This window comes from Ciona robusta, chromosome 3 (assembly GCF_009617815.1).
Source record: "Ciona robusta chromosome 3, ASM961781v2".
Classification (NCBI taxonomy): domain Eukaryota; kingdom Metazoa; phylum Chordata; class Ascidiacea; order Phlebobranchia; family Cionidae; genus Ciona; species Ciona robusta.
The window spans coordinates 3,550,377-3,563,640 of NC_143237.1; the positions used below are offsets into that span (position 1 = coordinate 3,550,377).

The 13,264-nt window shown below is 41.1% G+C and overlaps 73 non-coding genes across 73 annotated transcripts; all 73 read left to right on the forward strand.

Annotated features, from left to right (window-relative positions):
- Positions 1-87: 87 nt before the first annotated feature.
- On the forward strand, positions 88-160 carry Trnav-uac (transfer RNA valine (anticodon UAC)). The gene has a single exon. It is a non-coding gene; the product is annotated as a tRNA-Val (tRNA).
- A 99-nt stretch (positions 161-259) lies between these two features.
- Trnav-aac (transfer RNA valine (anticodon AAC)) lies at positions 260-332 on the forward strand. Its single transcript has one exon. It is a non-coding gene; the product is annotated as a tRNA-Val (tRNA).
- A 68-nt stretch (positions 333-400) lies between these two features.
- On the forward strand, positions 401-473 carry Trnav-uac (transfer RNA valine (anticodon UAC)). Its single transcript has one exon. It is a non-coding gene; the product is annotated as a tRNA-Val (tRNA).
- A 99-nt stretch (positions 474-572) lies between these two features.
- Positions 573-645, forward strand: Trnav-uac (transfer RNA valine (anticodon UAC)). Its single transcript has one exon. It is a non-coding gene; the product is annotated as a tRNA-Val (tRNA).
- Positions 646-982: 337 nt separating this feature from the next.
- Positions 983-1,055, forward strand: Trnav-uac (transfer RNA valine (anticodon UAC)). Its single transcript has one exon. It is a non-coding gene; the product is annotated as a tRNA-Val (tRNA).
- Positions 1,056-1,124: 69 nt separating this feature from the next.
- On the forward strand, positions 1,125-1,197 carry Trnav-cac (transfer RNA valine (anticodon CAC)). Its single transcript has one exon. It is a non-coding gene; the product is annotated as a tRNA-Val (tRNA).
- A 24-nt stretch (positions 1,198-1,221) lies between these two features.
- Positions 1,222-1,294, forward strand: Trnav-uac (transfer RNA valine (anticodon UAC)). Its single transcript has one exon. It is a non-coding gene; the product is annotated as a tRNA-Val (tRNA).
- Positions 1,295-1,360: 66 nt separating this feature from the next.
- Positions 1,361-1,433, forward strand: Trnav-aac (transfer RNA valine (anticodon AAC)). The gene has a single exon. It is a non-coding gene; the product is annotated as a tRNA-Val (tRNA).
- A 68-nt stretch (positions 1,434-1,501) lies between these two features.
- Trnav-cac (transfer RNA valine (anticodon CAC)) lies at positions 1,502-1,574 on the forward strand. Its single transcript has one exon. It is a non-coding gene; the product is annotated as a tRNA-Val (tRNA).
- Positions 1,575-1,641: 67 nt separating this feature from the next.
- On the forward strand, positions 1,642-1,714 carry Trnav-cac (transfer RNA valine (anticodon CAC)). The gene has a single exon. It is a non-coding gene; the product is annotated as a tRNA-Val (tRNA).
- Positions 1,715-2,112: 398 nt separating this feature from the next.
- Positions 2,113-2,185, forward strand: Trnav-aac (transfer RNA valine (anticodon AAC)). Its single transcript has one exon. It is a non-coding gene; the product is annotated as a tRNA-Val (tRNA).
- A 68-nt stretch (positions 2,186-2,253) lies between these two features.
- On the forward strand, positions 2,254-2,326 carry Trnav-uac (transfer RNA valine (anticodon UAC)). Its single transcript has one exon. It is a non-coding gene; the product is annotated as a tRNA-Val (tRNA).
- Positions 2,327-2,393: 67 nt separating this feature from the next.
- On the forward strand, positions 2,394-2,466 carry Trnav-aac (transfer RNA valine (anticodon AAC)). The gene has a single exon. It is a non-coding gene; the product is annotated as a tRNA-Val (tRNA).
- Positions 2,467-2,535: 69 nt separating this feature from the next.
- Trnav-cac (transfer RNA valine (anticodon CAC)) lies at positions 2,536-2,608 on the forward strand. The gene has a single exon. It is a non-coding gene; the product is annotated as a tRNA-Val (tRNA).
- A 69-nt stretch (positions 2,609-2,677) lies between these two features.
- Trnav-cac (transfer RNA valine (anticodon CAC)) lies at positions 2,678-2,750 on the forward strand. Its single transcript has one exon. It is a non-coding gene; the product is annotated as a tRNA-Val (tRNA).
- A 68-nt stretch (positions 2,751-2,818) lies between these two features.
- On the forward strand, positions 2,819-2,891 carry Trnav-uac (transfer RNA valine (anticodon UAC)). The gene has a single exon. It is a non-coding gene; the product is annotated as a tRNA-Val (tRNA).
- A 67-nt stretch (positions 2,892-2,958) lies between these two features.
- Trnav-aac (transfer RNA valine (anticodon AAC)) lies at positions 2,959-3,031 on the forward strand. Its single transcript has one exon. It is a non-coding gene; the product is annotated as a tRNA-Val (tRNA).
- A 69-nt stretch (positions 3,032-3,100) lies between these two features.
- Trnav-uac (transfer RNA valine (anticodon UAC)) lies at positions 3,101-3,173 on the forward strand. Its single transcript has one exon. It is a non-coding gene; the product is annotated as a tRNA-Val (tRNA).
- A 67-nt stretch (positions 3,174-3,240) lies between these two features.
- Trnav-aac (transfer RNA valine (anticodon AAC)) lies at positions 3,241-3,313 on the forward strand. The gene has a single exon. It is a non-coding gene; the product is annotated as a tRNA-Val (tRNA).
- A 101-nt stretch (positions 3,314-3,414) lies between these two features.
- On the forward strand, positions 3,415-3,487 carry Trnav-aac (transfer RNA valine (anticodon AAC)). The gene has a single exon. It is a non-coding gene; the product is annotated as a tRNA-Val (tRNA).
- Positions 3,488-3,556: 69 nt separating this feature from the next.
- Positions 3,557-3,629, forward strand: Trnav-aac (transfer RNA valine (anticodon AAC)). Its single transcript has one exon. It is a non-coding gene; the product is annotated as a tRNA-Val (tRNA).
- A 69-nt stretch (positions 3,630-3,698) lies between these two features.
- On the forward strand, positions 3,699-3,771 carry Trnav-uac (transfer RNA valine (anticodon UAC)). Its single transcript has one exon. It is a non-coding gene; the product is annotated as a tRNA-Val (tRNA).
- Positions 3,772-3,870: 99 nt separating this feature from the next.
- Trnav-uac (transfer RNA valine (anticodon UAC)) lies at positions 3,871-3,943 on the forward strand. The gene has a single exon. It is a non-coding gene; the product is annotated as a tRNA-Val (tRNA).
- Positions 3,944-4,042: 99 nt separating this feature from the next.
- Trnav-aac (transfer RNA valine (anticodon AAC)) lies at positions 4,043-4,115 on the forward strand. Its single transcript has one exon. It is a non-coding gene; the product is annotated as a tRNA-Val (tRNA).
- A 68-nt stretch (positions 4,116-4,183) lies between these two features.
- Trnav-uac (transfer RNA valine (anticodon UAC)) lies at positions 4,184-4,256 on the forward strand. Its single transcript has one exon. It is a non-coding gene; the product is annotated as a tRNA-Val (tRNA).
- Positions 4,257-4,323: 67 nt separating this feature from the next.
- On the forward strand, positions 4,324-4,396 carry Trnav-uac (transfer RNA valine (anticodon UAC)). Its single transcript has one exon. It is a non-coding gene; the product is annotated as a tRNA-Val (tRNA).
- A 69-nt stretch (positions 4,397-4,465) lies between these two features.
- Trnav-cac (transfer RNA valine (anticodon CAC)) lies at positions 4,466-4,538 on the forward strand. The gene has a single exon. It is a non-coding gene; the product is annotated as a tRNA-Val (tRNA).
- Positions 4,539-4,748: 210 nt separating this feature from the next.
- Positions 4,749-4,821, forward strand: Trnav-cac (transfer RNA valine (anticodon CAC)). The gene has a single exon. It is a non-coding gene; the product is annotated as a tRNA-Val (tRNA).
- Positions 4,822-4,888: 67 nt separating this feature from the next.
- On the forward strand, positions 4,889-4,961 carry Trnav-uac (transfer RNA valine (anticodon UAC)). Its single transcript has one exon. It is a non-coding gene; the product is annotated as a tRNA-Val (tRNA).
- A 67-nt stretch (positions 4,962-5,028) lies between these two features.
- On the forward strand, positions 5,029-5,101 carry Trnav-cac (transfer RNA valine (anticodon CAC)). Its single transcript has one exon. It is a non-coding gene; the product is annotated as a tRNA-Val (tRNA).
- Positions 5,102-5,447: 346 nt separating this feature from the next.
- On the forward strand, positions 5,448-5,520 carry Trnav-uac (transfer RNA valine (anticodon UAC)). The gene has a single exon. It is a non-coding gene; the product is annotated as a tRNA-Val (tRNA).
- Positions 5,521-5,587: 67 nt separating this feature from the next.
- Trnav-cac (transfer RNA valine (anticodon CAC)) lies at positions 5,588-5,660 on the forward strand. The gene has a single exon. It is a non-coding gene; the product is annotated as a tRNA-Val (tRNA).
- A 68-nt stretch (positions 5,661-5,728) lies between these two features.
- Positions 5,729-5,801, forward strand: Trnav-aac (transfer RNA valine (anticodon AAC)). The gene has a single exon. It is a non-coding gene; the product is annotated as a tRNA-Val (tRNA).
- Positions 5,802-5,868: 67 nt separating this feature from the next.
- Positions 5,869-5,941, forward strand: Trnav-uac (transfer RNA valine (anticodon UAC)). Its single transcript has one exon. It is a non-coding gene; the product is annotated as a tRNA-Val (tRNA).
- Positions 5,942-6,008: 67 nt separating this feature from the next.
- Positions 6,009-6,081, forward strand: Trnav-aac (transfer RNA valine (anticodon AAC)). Its single transcript has one exon. It is a non-coding gene; the product is annotated as a tRNA-Val (tRNA).
- A 69-nt stretch (positions 6,082-6,150) lies between these two features.
- On the forward strand, positions 6,151-6,222 carry Trnav-cac (transfer RNA valine (anticodon CAC)). Its single transcript has one exon. It is a non-coding gene; the product is annotated as a tRNA-Val (tRNA).
- Positions 6,223-6,290: 68 nt separating this feature from the next.
- Positions 6,291-6,363, forward strand: Trnav-cac (transfer RNA valine (anticodon CAC)). Its single transcript has one exon. It is a non-coding gene; the product is annotated as a tRNA-Val (tRNA).
- Positions 6,364-6,431: 68 nt separating this feature from the next.
- On the forward strand, positions 6,432-6,504 carry Trnav-uac (transfer RNA valine (anticodon UAC)). The gene has a single exon. It is a non-coding gene; the product is annotated as a tRNA-Val (tRNA).
- Positions 6,505-6,570: 66 nt separating this feature from the next.
- On the forward strand, positions 6,571-6,643 carry Trnav-aac (transfer RNA valine (anticodon AAC)). Its single transcript has one exon. It is a non-coding gene; the product is annotated as a tRNA-Val (tRNA).
- A 69-nt stretch (positions 6,644-6,712) lies between these two features.
- Trnav-uac (transfer RNA valine (anticodon UAC)) lies at positions 6,713-6,784 on the forward strand. Its single transcript has one exon. It is a non-coding gene; the product is annotated as a tRNA-Val (tRNA).
- A 67-nt stretch (positions 6,785-6,851) lies between these two features.
- Trnav-aac (transfer RNA valine (anticodon AAC)) lies at positions 6,852-6,924 on the forward strand. The gene has a single exon. It is a non-coding gene; the product is annotated as a tRNA-Val (tRNA).
- Positions 6,925-7,016: 92 nt separating this feature from the next.
- Positions 7,017-7,089, forward strand: Trnav-aac (transfer RNA valine (anticodon AAC)). The gene has a single exon. It is a non-coding gene; the product is annotated as a tRNA-Val (tRNA).
- A 207-nt stretch (positions 7,090-7,296) lies between these two features.
- On the forward strand, positions 7,297-7,369 carry Trnav-uac (transfer RNA valine (anticodon UAC)). Its single transcript has one exon. It is a non-coding gene; the product is annotated as a tRNA-Val (tRNA).
- A 100-nt stretch (positions 7,370-7,469) lies between these two features.
- On the forward strand, positions 7,470-7,542 carry Trnav-uac (transfer RNA valine (anticodon UAC)). The gene has a single exon. It is a non-coding gene; the product is annotated as a tRNA-Val (tRNA).
- A 99-nt stretch (positions 7,543-7,641) lies between these two features.
- Trnav-aac (transfer RNA valine (anticodon AAC)) lies at positions 7,642-7,714 on the forward strand. Its single transcript has one exon. It is a non-coding gene; the product is annotated as a tRNA-Val (tRNA).
- A 67-nt stretch (positions 7,715-7,781) lies between these two features.
- On the forward strand, positions 7,782-7,854 carry Trnav-uac (transfer RNA valine (anticodon UAC)). The gene has a single exon. It is a non-coding gene; the product is annotated as a tRNA-Val (tRNA).
- Positions 7,855-7,921: 67 nt separating this feature from the next.
- Positions 7,922-7,994, forward strand: Trnav-uac (transfer RNA valine (anticodon UAC)). Its single transcript has one exon. It is a non-coding gene; the product is annotated as a tRNA-Val (tRNA).
- Positions 7,995-8,063: 69 nt separating this feature from the next.
- On the forward strand, positions 8,064-8,137 carry Trnav-cac (transfer RNA valine (anticodon CAC)). The gene has a single exon. It is a non-coding gene; the product is annotated as a tRNA-Val (tRNA).
- Positions 8,138-8,346: 209 nt separating this feature from the next.
- On the forward strand, positions 8,347-8,419 carry Trnav-cac (transfer RNA valine (anticodon CAC)). Its single transcript has one exon. It is a non-coding gene; the product is annotated as a tRNA-Val (tRNA).
- A 67-nt stretch (positions 8,420-8,486) lies between these two features.
- On the forward strand, positions 8,487-8,559 carry Trnav-uac (transfer RNA valine (anticodon UAC)). The gene has a single exon. It is a non-coding gene; the product is annotated as a tRNA-Val (tRNA).
- A 205-nt stretch (positions 8,560-8,764) lies between these two features.
- On the forward strand, positions 8,765-8,836 carry Trnav-cac (transfer RNA valine (anticodon CAC)). The gene has a single exon. It is a non-coding gene; the product is annotated as a tRNA-Val (tRNA).
- A 205-nt stretch (positions 8,837-9,041) lies between these two features.
- On the forward strand, positions 9,042-9,114 carry Trnav-uac (transfer RNA valine (anticodon UAC)). The gene has a single exon. It is a non-coding gene; the product is annotated as a tRNA-Val (tRNA).
- Positions 9,115-9,181: 67 nt separating this feature from the next.
- Positions 9,182-9,254, forward strand: Trnav-cac (transfer RNA valine (anticodon CAC)). The gene has a single exon. It is a non-coding gene; the product is annotated as a tRNA-Val (tRNA).
- Positions 9,255-9,322: 68 nt separating this feature from the next.
- Positions 9,323-9,395, forward strand: Trnav-cac (transfer RNA valine (anticodon CAC)). The gene has a single exon. It is a non-coding gene; the product is annotated as a tRNA-Val (tRNA).
- Positions 9,396-9,462: 67 nt separating this feature from the next.
- Positions 9,463-9,535, forward strand: Trnav-cac (transfer RNA valine (anticodon CAC)). The gene has a single exon. It is a non-coding gene; the product is annotated as a tRNA-Val (tRNA).
- A 67-nt stretch (positions 9,536-9,602) lies between these two features.
- On the forward strand, positions 9,603-9,675 carry Trnav-aac (transfer RNA valine (anticodon AAC)). The gene has a single exon. It is a non-coding gene; the product is annotated as a tRNA-Val (tRNA).
- Positions 9,676-9,742: 67 nt separating this feature from the next.
- On the forward strand, positions 9,743-9,815 carry Trnav-uac (transfer RNA valine (anticodon UAC)). Its single transcript has one exon. It is a non-coding gene; the product is annotated as a tRNA-Val (tRNA).
- Positions 9,816-9,882: 67 nt separating this feature from the next.
- Trnav-cac (transfer RNA valine (anticodon CAC)) lies at positions 9,883-9,955 on the forward strand. Its single transcript has one exon. It is a non-coding gene; the product is annotated as a tRNA-Val (tRNA).
- Positions 9,956-10,023: 68 nt separating this feature from the next.
- Trnav-cac (transfer RNA valine (anticodon CAC)) lies at positions 10,024-10,096 on the forward strand. The gene has a single exon. It is a non-coding gene; the product is annotated as a tRNA-Val (tRNA).
- A 66-nt stretch (positions 10,097-10,162) lies between these two features.
- Trnav-uac (transfer RNA valine (anticodon UAC)) lies at positions 10,163-10,235 on the forward strand. The gene has a single exon. It is a non-coding gene; the product is annotated as a tRNA-Val (tRNA).
- A 67-nt stretch (positions 10,236-10,302) lies between these two features.
- Positions 10,303-10,375, forward strand: Trnav-cac (transfer RNA valine (anticodon CAC)). Its single transcript has one exon. It is a non-coding gene; the product is annotated as a tRNA-Val (tRNA).
- Positions 10,376-10,583: 208 nt separating this feature from the next.
- Trnav-uac (transfer RNA valine (anticodon UAC)) lies at positions 10,584-10,656 on the forward strand. Its single transcript has one exon. It is a non-coding gene; the product is annotated as a tRNA-Val (tRNA).
- A 67-nt stretch (positions 10,657-10,723) lies between these two features.
- Positions 10,724-10,796, forward strand: Trnav-cac (transfer RNA valine (anticodon CAC)). Its single transcript has one exon. It is a non-coding gene; the product is annotated as a tRNA-Val (tRNA).
- A 67-nt stretch (positions 10,797-10,863) lies between these two features.
- Positions 10,864-10,936, forward strand: Trnav-uac (transfer RNA valine (anticodon UAC)). Its single transcript has one exon. It is a non-coding gene; the product is annotated as a tRNA-Val (tRNA).
- Positions 10,937-11,138: 202 nt separating this feature from the next.
- Trnav-aac (transfer RNA valine (anticodon AAC)) lies at positions 11,139-11,211 on the forward strand. Its single transcript has one exon. It is a non-coding gene; the product is annotated as a tRNA-Val (tRNA).
- A 235-nt stretch (positions 11,212-11,446) lies between these two features.
- On the forward strand, positions 11,447-11,519 carry Trnav-aac (transfer RNA valine (anticodon AAC)). Its single transcript has one exon. It is a non-coding gene; the product is annotated as a tRNA-Val (tRNA).
- Positions 11,520-11,579: 60 nt separating this feature from the next.
- Trnav-aac (transfer RNA valine (anticodon AAC)) lies at positions 11,580-11,652 on the forward strand. The gene has a single exon. It is a non-coding gene; the product is annotated as a tRNA-Val (tRNA).
- A 199-nt stretch (positions 11,653-11,851) lies between these two features.
- Trnav-uac (transfer RNA valine (anticodon UAC)) lies at positions 11,852-11,924 on the forward strand. Its single transcript has one exon. It is a non-coding gene; the product is annotated as a tRNA-Val (tRNA).
- Positions 11,925-11,993: 69 nt separating this feature from the next.
- Trnav-cac (transfer RNA valine (anticodon CAC)) lies at positions 11,994-12,066 on the forward strand. Its single transcript has one exon. It is a non-coding gene; the product is annotated as a tRNA-Val (tRNA).
- Positions 12,067-12,503: 437 nt separating this feature from the next.
- On the forward strand, positions 12,504-12,577 carry Trnav-cac (transfer RNA valine (anticodon CAC)). Its single transcript has one exon. It is a non-coding gene; the product is annotated as a tRNA-Val (tRNA).
- Positions 12,578-12,643: 66 nt separating this feature from the next.
- Trnav-uac (transfer RNA valine (anticodon UAC)) lies at positions 12,644-12,715 on the forward strand. The gene has a single exon. It is a non-coding gene; the product is annotated as a tRNA-Val (tRNA).
- Positions 12,716-12,767: 52 nt separating this feature from the next.
- Positions 12,768-12,840, forward strand: Trnav-uac (transfer RNA valine (anticodon UAC)). Its single transcript has one exon. It is a non-coding gene; the product is annotated as a tRNA-Val (tRNA).
- A 62-nt stretch (positions 12,841-12,902) lies between these two features.
- On the forward strand, positions 12,903-12,983 carry Trnav-uac (transfer RNA valine (anticodon UAC)). Its single transcript has one exon. It is a non-coding gene; the product is annotated as a tRNA-Val (tRNA).
- The last annotated feature ends 281 nt before the right edge of the window (positions 12,984-13,264 follow it).

The window sequence follows — 13,264 nt, forward strand, 5'->3', positions numbered from 1 at the left end:
AATTAATTTGAAACAGTTTTTTTTTTATATTAACAATAATTTCATACGTTAGTTTCATAAGCCAAGTGCTGCTTACTGTTTGCAATAGTTTCCGTAGTGTAGTGGTTATCACGTTCGCTTTACACGCGAAAGGTCCCCGGTTCGAGCCCGGGCGGAAACATTTTTGACATTAAGATTAATTTGAAACAGTTTTTTTTTATATTAACAATAATTTCATACGTTAGTTTCATAAGCCAAGTGCTGCTTACTGTTTGCAATAGTTTCCGTAGTGTAGTGGTTATCACGTTCGCCTAACACGCGAAAGGTCCCCGGTTCGAGCCCGGGCGGAAACAGTTTTTTATATTAACATTAATTTTATACTTTTGTTTTATAAGCCAAGTGCTGATTTCTGTTTGCAACAGTTTCCGTAGTGTAGTGGTTATCACGTTTGCTTTACACGCGAAAGGTCCCCGGTTCGAGCCCGGGCGTAAACATTTTTGACATTAACATTAATTTGAAACAGTTTTTTTTTATATTAACAATAATTTCATACGTTAGTTTCATAAGCCAAGTGCTGCTTACTGTTTGCAATTGTTTCCGTAGTGTAGTGGTTATCACGTTCGCTTTACACGCGAAAGGTCCCCGGTTCGAGCCCGGGCGGAAACAATTTTTTTATGTTAACAATAATTTCATACGTTAGTTTCATAAGCCAAGTGCTGCTTACTGTTTGCAATATTTTCCGTAGTGTAGTGATTAATACTTTCGCCTAACACGCGAAAGGTACCCGGTTCGAGCCCGGGCGGAAACAATTTTTAGTATTAAAATGCATTTCCATTGTTTCCGTAGTGTAGTGGTTCCATTGTTTCCGTAGTGTAGTGATTAATACTTTCGCCTAACACGCGAAAGGTACCCGGTTCGAGCCCGGGCGGAAACAATTTTTAGTATTAAAATGCATTTCCATAATGTTTAAATCATTAGCCAATAGATTGGAAATATATCATCGGTTTCCGTAGTGTAGTGGTTATCACGTTCGCTTTACACGCGAAAGGTCCCCGGTTCGAGCCCGGGCGGAAACAATTTTTTTATATTAACATTAATTTCATACTTTTGTTTCATAAGCCAAGTGCTGATTTCTGTTTGCAACAGTTTCCGTAGTGTAGTGGTTATCACGTTCGCCTCACACGCGAATGATCCCCGGTTCGAGCCTAGGCGGGAACATTTTTTATATATTAATTTTCAACAGTTTCCGTAGTGTAGTGGTTATCACGTTTGCTTTACACGCGAAAGGTCCCCGGTTCGAGCCCGGGCGGAAAATTTTTGACATTAACATTAATTTCATATGTTACTTTTATCAGTCTAGTAATGCTTACTTTTCTTAACGGTTTCCGTAGTGTAGTGGTTATCACGTTCGCTTAACACGCGAAAGGTCCCCGGTTCGAGCCCGGGCGGGAACAGTTTTTTATATTAACAATAATTTTAACCGTTAGTTTCATAAGCCAAGTGCTGCTTTCTGTTTGCAACAGTTTCCGTAGTGTAGTGGTTATCACGTTCGCCTCACACGCGAAAGGTCCCCGGTTCGAGCCCGGGCGGAAACATTTTTGACATTAATATTAATTTCATATGTCAGTTTCATAAGCCAAGTGCTGATTACTGTTTGCAACAGTTTCCGTAGTGTAGTAGTTAATACGTTCGCCTCACACGCGAAAGGTCCCCGGTTCGAGCCCGGGCGGGAACATTTTTAGTTTTAAAATGCATTTCCATAATGTTTAAATCATTAGCCAATAGATTGTAAATATATCATCGGTTTTCGTAGTGTAGTGGTTATCACGTTCGCTTTACACACGAAAGGTCCCCGGTTCGAGACCGGGCGGAAAAAGTTTTTTTTTTTATATTAACATTAATTTCATACGTTAGTTTCATAAGCCAAGTGCTGCTTACTGTTTGCAAAAGTTTCCGTAGTGCAGTGGTTATCACGTTCGCCTCACCCGCGAATGATCCCCGGTTGTAGTGGTTATCACGTTTGCTTTACACGCGAAAGGTCCCCGGTTCGAACCCGGGCGGAAACATTTTTGACATTAACATTAATTTCATATGTTAGTTCTATCAGTCTAGTAATGCTTACTGTTTTTAACGGTTTCCGTAGTGTAGTGGTTATCACGTTCGCCTAACACGCGAAAGGTCCCCGGTTCGAGCCCGGGCGGAAACAGTTTTTTATATTAACATTAATTTTATACTTTTGTTTCATAAGCCAAGTGCTGATTTCTGTTTGCAACAGTTTCCGTAGTGTAGTGGTTAACACGTTTGCTTTACACGCGAAAGGTCCCCGGTTCGAGCCCGGACGGAAACATTTTTGACATTAACATTAATTTCATATGTTAGTTTTATCAGTCTAGTAATGCTTACTGTTCTAAACGGTTTCCGTAGTGTAGTGGTTATCACGTTCGCCTAACACGCGAAAGGTCCCCGGTTCGAGCCCGGGCGGAAACATTTTTATTATATTAACAATAATTTTAACTGTTAGTTTCATAAGCCAAGTGCTGCTTTCTGTTTGCAACAGTTTCCGTAGTGTAGTGGTTATCACGTTCGCCTCACACGCGAAAGGTCCCCGGTTCGAGCCCGGGCGGAAACATTTTTTATATATTAATATTCATTTTGTACGTTAGTTTCATAAGCCAAGTGCTGCTTCCTGTTTGCAACAGTTTCCGTAGTGTAGTGGTTATCACGTTCGCCTCACACGCGAAAGGTCCCCGGTTCGAGCCCGGGCGGAAACAGTTTTTTATATTAACATTAATTTTATACTTTTGTTTCATAAGCCAAGTGCTGATTTCTGTTTGCAACAGTTTCCGTAGTGTAGTGGTTATCACGTTCGCTTTACACGCAAAAGGTCCCCGGTTCGAGCCCGGGCGGAAACATTTTTGACATTAACATTAATTTCATATGTTAGTTTTATCAGTCTAGTAATGCTTACTGTTTTTAACGGTTTCCGTAGTGTAGTGGTTATCACGTTCGCCTAACACGCGAAAGGTCCCCGGTTCGAGCCCGGGCGGAAACATTTTTTTTATATTAACATTAATTTTAACCTTTAGTTTTATAAGCCAAGGGCTGCTTTCTGTTTGCAACAGTTTCCGTAGTGTAGTGGTTATCACGTTCGCTTTACACGCGAAAGGTCCCCGTTTCGAGCCCGGGCGGAAACATTTTTGACATTAACATTAATTTCATATGTTAGTTTTTTCAGTCTAGTAATGCTTACTGTTCTTAACGGTTTCCGTAGTGTAGTGGTTATCACGTTCGCATAACACGCGAAAGGTCCCCGGTTCGAGCCCGGGCGGAGACATTTTTGACATTAAGATTAATTTGAAACAGTTTTTTTTTTTATATTAACAATAATTTCATACGTTAGTTTCATAAGCCAACTGCTGCTTACTGTTTGCAATAGTTTCCGTAGTGTAGTGGTTATCACGTTCGCCTAACACGCGAAAGGTCCCCGGTTCGAGCCCGGGCGGAAACATTTTTTTTATATTAACATTAATTTTAACCGTTAGTTTTATAAGCCAAGGGCTGCTTTCTGTTTTCAACAGTTTGCATAGTGTAGTGGTTATCACGTTCGCCTAACACGCAAAAGGTCCCCGGTTCGAGCCCGGGTGGAAACATTTTTTTTATATTAACATCAATTTTATACTTTTGTTTCATAAGCCTAGTGCTGCTTTCTGTTTGCAACAGTTTCCGTAGTGTAGTGGTTATCACGTTCGCTTTACACGCGAAAGGTCCCCGGTTCGAGCCCGGGCGGAAACATTTTTGACATTAAAATTGATTTGAAACAGTTTTTTTTTATATTAACAATAATTTCATACGTTAGTTTCATAAGCCAAGTGCTGCTTACTGTTTGCAATAGTTTCCGTAGTGTAGTGGTTATCACGTTCGCTTTACACGCGAAAGGTCCCCGGTTCGAGCCCGGGCGGAAACATTTTTGACATTAAGATTAATTTGAAACATTTTTTTTTTATATTAACAATAATTTCATACGTTAGTTTCATAAGCCAAGTGCTGCTTACTGTTTGCAATAGTTTCCGTAGTGTAGTGGTTATCACGTTCGCCTAACACGCGAAAGGTCCCCGGTTCGAGCCCGGGCGGAAACAGTTTCTTATATTAACATTAATTTTATACTTTTGTTTTATAAGCCAAGTGCTGATTTCTGTTTGCAACAGTTTCCGTAGTGTAGTGGTTATCACGTTTGCTTTACACGCGAAAGGTCCCCGGTTCGAGCCCGGGCGTAAACATTTTTGACATTAACATTAATTTCATATGTTAGTTTTATCATTCTAGTAATGCTTACTGTTCTTAACGGTTTCCGTAGTGTAGTGGTTATCACGTTCGCTCTACACGCGGAAGGTCCCCGGTTCGAGCCCGGGCGGAAACATTTTTTTTATATTAACAATAATTTTAACCGTTAGTTTCATAAGCCAAGTGCTGCTTTCTGTTTGCAACAGTTTCCGTAGTGTAGTGGTTATCACGATCGCCTCACACGCGAAAGGTCCCCGGTTCAAGCCCGGGCGGGAACATTTTTAGTAATAAAATGCATTCCCATAATGTTTAAATTATTAGCCAATTGATTGAAAATGCATCAACGGTATCCGTAGTGTAGTAGTTATCACGTTCGCCTAACACGCGAAAGGTCCCCGGTTCGAGCCCGGGCGGAAACATTTTTTTTATATTAACAATAATTTTAATCGTTAGTTTCATAAGCCAAGTGCTGCTTTCTGTTTGCAACAGTTTCCGTAGTGTAGTGGTTATCACGTTCGCCTCACACGCGAAAGGTCCCCGGTTCGAGCCCGGGCGGAAACAGTTTTTTATATTAACATTAATTTTATACTTTTGTTTCATAAGCCAAGTGCTGATTTCTGTTGCAACAGTTTCCGTAGTGTAGTGGTTATCACGTTTGCTTTACACGCGAAAGGTCCCCGGTTCGAGCCCGGCCGGAAACATTTTTGACATTAACATAAATTTCATATGTTAGTTTTATCAGTCTAGTAATGCTTACTGTTCTTAACGGTTTCCGTAATGTAGTGGTTATCACGTCCGCCTCACACGCGAAAGGTCCCCGGTTCGAGCCCGGGCGGAAACAGTTTTTTATATTAACATTAATTTTATACTTTTGTTTCATAAGCCAAGTGCTTAATTCTGTTGCAACAGTATCCGTAGTGTAGTGGTTATCACGTTTGCTTTACACGCGAAAGGTCCCCGGTTCGAGCCCGGACGGAAACATTTTTTATATTAACATTAATTTTATACTTTTGTTTCATAAGCCGAGTGCTTAATTCTGTTGCAACAGTATCCGTAGTGTAGTGGTTATCACGTTTGCTTTACACGCGAAAGGTCCCCGGTTCGAGCCCGGACGGAAACATTTTTTATATTAACATTAATTTTATACTTTTGTTTCATAAGCCAAGTGCTGATTTCTGTTTGCAACAGTTTCCGTAGTGTAGTGGTTATCACGTTTGCTTTACACGCGAAAGGTCCCCGGTTCGAGCCCGGCCGGAAACATTTTTGACATTAACATTAATTTCATATGTTAGTTTTATCAGTCTAGTAATGCTTACTGTTCTTAACGGTTTCCGTAGTGTAGTGGTTATCACGTTCGCCTCACACGCGAAAGGTCCCCGGTTCGAGCCCGGGCGGAAACAGTTTTTTATATTAAAAATAATTTTTTACTTTTGTTTCATAAGCCAAGTGCTGATTTCTGTTTGCAACAGTTTCCGTAGTGTAGTGGTTATCACGTTCGCCTAACACGCGAAAGGTCCCCGGTTCGAGCCCGGGCGGAAACATTTTTTATATTAACATTAATTTTATACTTTTGTTTCATAAGCCAAGTGCTGATTTCTGTTTGCAACAGTTTCCGTAGTGTAGTGGTTAACACGTTTGCTTTACACGCGAAAGGTCCCCGGTTCGAGCCCGGACGGAAACATTTTTGACATTAACATTAATTTCATATGTTAGTTTTATCAGTCTAGTAATGCTTACTGTTCTAAACGGTTTCCGTAGTGTAGTGGTTATCACGTTCGCCTAACACGCGAAAGGTCCCCGGTTCGAGCCCGGGCGGAAACATTTTTATTATATTAACAATAATTTTAACTGTTAGTTTCATAAGCCAAGTGCTGCTTTCTGTTTGCAACAGTTTCCGTAGTGTAGTGGTTATCACGTTCGCCTCACACGCGAAAGGTCCCGGTTCGAGCCCGGGCGGAAACATTTTTTATATATTATATTCATTTTGTACGTTAGTTTCATAAGCCAAGTGCTGCTTCCTGTTTGCAACAGTTTCCGTAGTGTAGTGGTTATCACGTTCGCCTCACACGCGAAAGGTCCCCGGTTCGAGCCCGGGCGGAAACAGTTTTTTATATTAACATTAATTTTATACTTTTGTTTCATAAGCCAAGTGCTGATTTCTGTTTGCAACAGTTTCCGTAGTGTAGTGGTTATCACGTTCGCTTTACACGCAAAAGGTCCCCGGTTCGAGCCCGGGCGGAAACATTTTTGACATTAACATTAATTTCATATGTTAGTTTATCAGTCTAGTAATGCTTACTGTTTTTAACGGTTTCCGTAGTGTAGTGGTTATCACGTTCGCCTAACACGCGAAAGGTCCCCGGTTCGAGCCCGGGCGGAAACATTTTTTTTATATTAACATTAATTTTAACCGTTAGTTTTATAAGCCAAGGGCTGCTTTCTGTTTGCAACAGTTTCCGTAGTGTAGTGGTTATCACGTTCGCTTTACACGCGAAAGGTCCCCGTTCGAGCCCGGGCGGAAACATTTTTGACATTAACATTAATTTCATATGTTAGTTTTTTCAGTCTAGTAATGCTTACTGTTCTTAACGGTTTCCGTAGTGTAGTGGTTATCACGTTCGCATAACACGCGAAAGGTCCCCGGTTCGAGCCCGGGCGGAGACATTTTTGACATTAAGATTAATTTGAAACAGTTTTATTAACAATAATTTCATACGTTAGTTTCATAAGCCAAGTGCTGCTTACTGTTTGCAATAGTTTCCGTAGTGTAGTGGTTATCACGTTCGCCTAACACGCGAAAGGTCCCCGGTTCGAGCCCGGGCGGAAACATTTTTTTATATTAACATTAATTTTAACCGTTAGTTTTATAAGCCAAGGGCTGCTTTCTGTTTTCAACAGTTTGTAGTGTAGTGGTTATCACGTTCGCCTAACACGCAAAGGTCCCCGGTTCGAGCCCGGGTGGAAACATTTTTTTTATATTAACATCAATTTTATACTTTTGTTTCATAAGCCTAGTGCTGCTTTCTGTTTGCAACAGTTTCCGTAGTGTAGTGGTTATCACGTTCGCTTTACACGCGAAAGGTCCCCGGTTCGAGCCCGGGCGGAAACATTTTTGACATTAAAATTGATTTGAAACAGTTTTTTTTTTATATTAACAATAATTTCATACGTTAGTTTCATAAGCCAAGTGCTGCTTACTGTTTGCAATAGTTTCCGTAGTGTAGTGGTTATCACGTTCGCTTTACACGCGAAAGGTCCCCGGTTCGAGCCCGGGCGGAAACATTTTTGACATTAAGATTAATTTGAAACAGTTTTTTTTTATATTAACAATAATTTCATACGTTAGTTTCATAAGCCAAGTGCTGCTTACTGTTTGCAATAGTTTCCGTAGTGTAGTGGTTATCACGTTCGCCTAACACGCGAAAGGTCCCCGGTTCGAGCCCGGGCGGAAACAGTTTTTATATTAACATTAATTTTATACTTTTGTTTTATAAGCCAAGTGCTGATTTCTGTTTGCAACAGTTTCCGTAGTGTAGTGGTTATCACGTTTGCTTTACACGCGAAAGGTCCCCGGTTCGAGCCCGGGCGTAAACATTTTTGACATTAACATTAATTTCATATGTTAGTTTTATCATTCTAGTAATGCTTACTGTTCTTAACGGTTTCCGTAGTGTAGTGGTTATCACGTTCGCTCTACACGCGGAAGGTCCCCGGTTCGAGCCCGGGCGGAAACATTTTTTTTATATTAACAATAATTTTAACCGTTAGTTTCATAAGCCAAGTGCTGCTTTCTGTTTGCAACAGTTTCCGTAGTGTAGTGGTTATCACGTTCGCCTCACACGCGAAAGGTCCCCGGTTCAAGCCCGGGCGGAACATTTTTAGTAATAAAATGCATTTCCCATAATGTTTAAATTATTAGCCAATTGATTGAAAATGCATCAACGGTATCCGTAGTGTAGTAGTTATCACGTTCGCCTAACACGCGAAAGGTCCCCGGTTCGAGCCCGGGCGGAAACATTTTTTTTATATTAACAATAATTTTAATCGTTAGTTTCATAAGCCAAGTGCTGCTTTCTGTTTGCAACAGTTTCCGTAGTGTAGTGGTTATCACGTTCGCCTCACACGCGAAAGGTCCCCGGTTCGAGCCCGGGCGGAAACAGTTTTTTATATTAACATTAATTTTATACTTTTGTTTCATAAGCCAAGTGCTGATTTCTGTTGCAACAGTTTCCGTAGTGTAGTGGTTATCACGTTTGCTTTACACGCGAAAGGTCCCCGGTTCGAGCCCGGCCGGAAACATTTTTGACATTAACATAAATTTCATATGTTAGTTTTATCAGTCTAGTAATGCTTACTGTTCTAACGGTTTCCGTAATGTAGTGGTTATCACGTCGCTCACACGCGAAAGGTCCCCGGTTCGAGCCCGGGCGGAAACAGTTTTTTATATTAACATTAATTTTATACTTTTGTTTCATAAGCCAAGTGCTGATTTCTGTTTGCAACAGTTTCCGTAGTGTAGTGGTTATCACGTTCGCCTCACACGCGAAAGGTCCCCGGTTCGAGCCCGGCGGAAACATTTTTTATATTAACATTAATTTTATACTTTGTTTCATAAGCCGAGTGCTTAATTCTGTTGCAACAGTATCCGTAGTGTAGTGGTTATCACGTTTGCTTTACACGCGAAAGGTCCCCGGTTCGAGCCCGGACGGAAACATTTTTTATATTAACATTAATTTTATACTTTTGTTTCATAAGCCAAGTGCTGATTTCTGTTTGCAACAGTTTCCGTAGTGTAGTGGTTATCACGTTTGCTTTACACGCGAAAGGTCCCCGGTTCGAGCCCGGCCGGAAACATTTTTGACATTAACATTAATTTCATATGTTAGTTTTATCAGTCTAGTAATGCTTACTGTTCTTAACGGTTTCCGTAGTGTAGTGGTTATCACGTTCGCCTCACACGCGAAAGGTCCCCGGTTCGAGCCCGGGCGGAAACAGTTTTTTATATTAAAAATAATTTTTTACTTTTGTTTCATAAGCCAAGTGCTGATTTCTGTTTGCAACAGTTTCCGTAGTGTAGTGTTTATCACGTTCGCCTCACACGCGAAAGGTCCCCGGTTCGAGCCCGGGCGGAAACAGTTTTTTATATTAACATTAATTTTATACTTTTGTTTCATAAGCCAAGTGCTGATTTCCGTTGCAACAGTTTCCGTAGTGTAGTGGTTAACACGTTTGCTTCACACGCGAAAGGTCCCCGGTTCGAGCCCGGACGGAAACATTTTTGACATTAACATTAAGTTCATATGTTACTTTTATCAGTCTAGTAATGCTTACTTTTCTTAACGGTTTCCGTAGTGTAGTGGTTATCACGTTCGCTTAACACGCGAAAGGTCCCCGGTTCGAGCCCGGGCGGAAACAGTTTTTTATATTAACATTAATTTTATACTTTTGTTTCATAAGCCAAGTGCTGATTTCTGTTGCAACAGTTTCCGTAGTGTAGTGGTTAACACGTTTGCTTTACACGCGAAAGGTCCCCGGTTCGAGCCCGGACGGAAACATTTTTGACATTAACATTAATTTTATATGTTAGTTTTATCAGTCTAGTAATGCTTACCGATCTTAACGGTTTCCGTAGTGTAGTGGTTATCACGTTCGCCTCACACGCGAAAGCTCCCCGGTTCGAGCCCGGGCGGAAACAGTTTTTTATATTAACATTAATTTTATACTTTTGTTTCATAAGCCAAGTGCTGATTTCTGATTGCAACAGTTTCCGTAGTGTAGTGGTTATCACGTTCGCCTCACACGCGAAAGGTCCCCGGTTCGAGCCCGGGCGGAAACAGTTTTTTTATATTAACATTAATTTTATACTTTTTTCATAAGCCAAGTGCTGATTTCTGTTGCAACAGTTTCCGTAGTGTAGTGGTTATCACGTTTTCTTTACACGCGAAAGGTCCCCGGTTCGAGCCCGGGCGGAAACATTTTTGACATTAACATTAATTTCATATGTTAGTTTTATCAGTCTAGTAATGCTTACTGTTCTTAACGGTTTCCGTAGTGTAGTGGTTATCACGTTCGCCTCACACGCGAAAGGTCCCCGGTTCGAGCCCGGGTGGAAACAGTTTTTTATATTAACATTAATTTTATACTTTTGTTTCATAAGCCAAGTGCTGATTTCTGTTTGCAACAGTTTCCGTAGTGTAGTGGTTATCACGTTCGCCTCAACACGCGAAAGGTCCCCGGTTCGAGCCCGGGCGGAAACATTTTTTATATTAACATTAATTTTATACTTTTGTTTCATAAGCCAAGTGCTGATTTCTGTTGCAACAGTTTCCGTAGTGTAGTGGTTATCACGTTTGCTTTACACGCGAAAGGTCCCCGGTTCGAGCCCGGACGGAAACATTTTTGACATTAACATTAATTTTATATGTTAGTTTTATCAGTCTAGTAATGCTTACCGATCTTAACGGTTTCCGTAGTGTAGTGGTTATCACGTTCGCCTCACACGCGAAAGGTCCCCGGTTCGAGCCCGGGCGGAAACATTTTTTATATTAACATTAATTTTATACTTTTGTTTCATAAGCCAAGTGCTGATTTCTGTTTGCAACAGTTTCCGTAGTGTAGTGGTTATCACGTTCGCTTTACACGCGAAAGGTCCCCGGTTCGAGCCCGGGCGGAAACATTTTGACATAACATTAATTTCATATGTTAGTTTTATCAGTCTAGTAATGCTTACTGTTTGAAACGGTTTCCGTAGTGTAGTGGTTATCACGTTCGCCTACACGCGAAAGGTCCCCGGTTCGAGCCCGGGCGGAAACATTTTTTATATTAACATTAATTTTAACGTTAGTTTTATAAGCCAAGGCTGCTTTCTGTTTGCAACGGTTTCCGTAGTGTAGTGGTTATCACGTTCGCCTAACACGCGAAAGGTCCCCGGCTCGAGCCCGGGCGGAAACATTTTTGACATTAAGATTAATTTCAGTTTTTTTTATATTAACAATAATTTCATACGTTAGTTTCATAAGCCAAGTGCTGCTTCTGTTTGCAATAGTTTCCGTAGTGTAGTGGTTATCACGTTCGCCTAACACGCGAAAGGTCCCCGGTTCGAGCCCGGGCGAAACAGTTTTTTTTTTATATTAACATAATTTCATACGTTAGTTTCATAAGCCAAGTGCTGCTTTCTGTTTGCAACGTTTCCGTAGTGTAGTGGTTATCACGTTCGCCTAACACGCGAAAGGTCCCCGGTTCGAGCCCGGGCGGAAACATTTTTTGAATTAAAATATTCATAATGTTTTTTATTAGCCAAGTTGATTGAAAATACTTCGGTTTCCGTAGTGTAGTGGTTATCACGTTCGCCTAACACGCGAAAGGTCCCCGGTTCGAGCCCGGGCGGAAACAATTTTTTTATATTAACAATAATTTCATACGTTAGTTTCATAAGCCAAGTGCTGCTTACTGTTTGCAATATTTTCCGTAGTGTAGTGGTTATCACGTTCGCCTACACGCGAAAGGTCCCGGTTCGAGCCCGGGCGGAAACATTTTTATATTAAAAATGCATTTCCATAATGTTTAAACATGCCAATGATTGGAAATTTCAGTTTCCGTAGTGTAGTGGTTATCACGTTCGCTTTACACGCGAAAGGTCCCCGGTTCGAGCCCGGGCGGAAACAATTTTTTTATATTAACATTAATTTCATACGTTAGTTTTCATAAGCCAAGTGCTGCTTACTGTTTGCAAAGTTTCCGTAGTGTAGTGGTTATCACGTTCGCCTCACACGCGAAAGATCCCCGGTTCGACCCGGGCGGGAAACATTTTTTATATATTAATTTTCAACAGTTTCCGTAGTGTAGTGGTTATCACGTTTGCTTTACACGCGAAAGGTCCCCGGTTCGAGCCGGGCGGAACATTTTTGACATTAACATTAATTTCATATGTTACTTTTATCAGTCTAGTAATGCTTACTTTTCTTAACGGTTTCCGTAGTGTAGTGGTTATCACGTTCGCTTTAACACGCGAAAGGTCCCGGTTCGAGCCCGGGCGGAAACAGTTTTTTATATTAACATTAATTTTATACTTTTGTTTCATAAGCAAGTGCTGATTTCTGTTTTCAACAGTTTCCGTAGTGTAGTGGTTATTACGTTCGCTACACGCGAAAGGTCCCCGGTTCGAGCCCGCGGAAACATTTTTGACATTAACATTAATTTATTACTTTTGTTTCATAAGCAAGTGCTGATTTCTGTTTGCAACAGTTTCCGTAGTGTAGTGGTTATCACGTTCGCCTCACACGCGAAAGGTCCCCGGTTCGAGCCCGGGCGGGAAACATTTTTTATATTAACATTAATTTCATAATTTTGTTTCATAAGCCAAGTGCTGATTTCTGTTGCAACAGTTCCGTAGTGTAGTGGTTATCACGTTCGCTTTACACGCGAAAGGTCCCCGGTTCGAGCCCGGGCGGAAACATTTTTTTATTAACATTAATTTTATATTTAGTTTATAAGCCACCTGTTCAACAGTTTCCGTAGTGTAGTGGTTATCACGTTCGCTTTACACGCGAAAGGTCCCCGGTTCGAGCCCGGGCGGAAACATTTTTTACATTAACATTAATTTTTATACTTTTGTTTCAGTAGTAATGCTGATTTCTGTAACGGTTTCCGTAGTGTAGTGGTTATCACGTTCGCTTTACACGCGAAAGGTCCCCGGTTCGAGCCCGGGCGGAACATTTTTGACATTAACATTAATTTCATTATGTTAGTTTTATCAGCTAGTAATGTTACTGTTTTGTTTAACGTTTCCGTAGTGTAGTGGTTATCACGTTCGCCTAAACACGCGAAAGGTCCCCGGTTCGAGCCCGGGCGGAAACTTTTTTTATATTAACATTAATTTTAACCGTTTAGTTTTATAAGCCAGGGCTGCTTTCTGTTTGCAACAGTTTCCTAGTGTAGTGGTTATCACGTTCGCTACACGCGAAAGGTCCCCGGTTCGAGCCCGGGCGGAAACATTTTTACATTA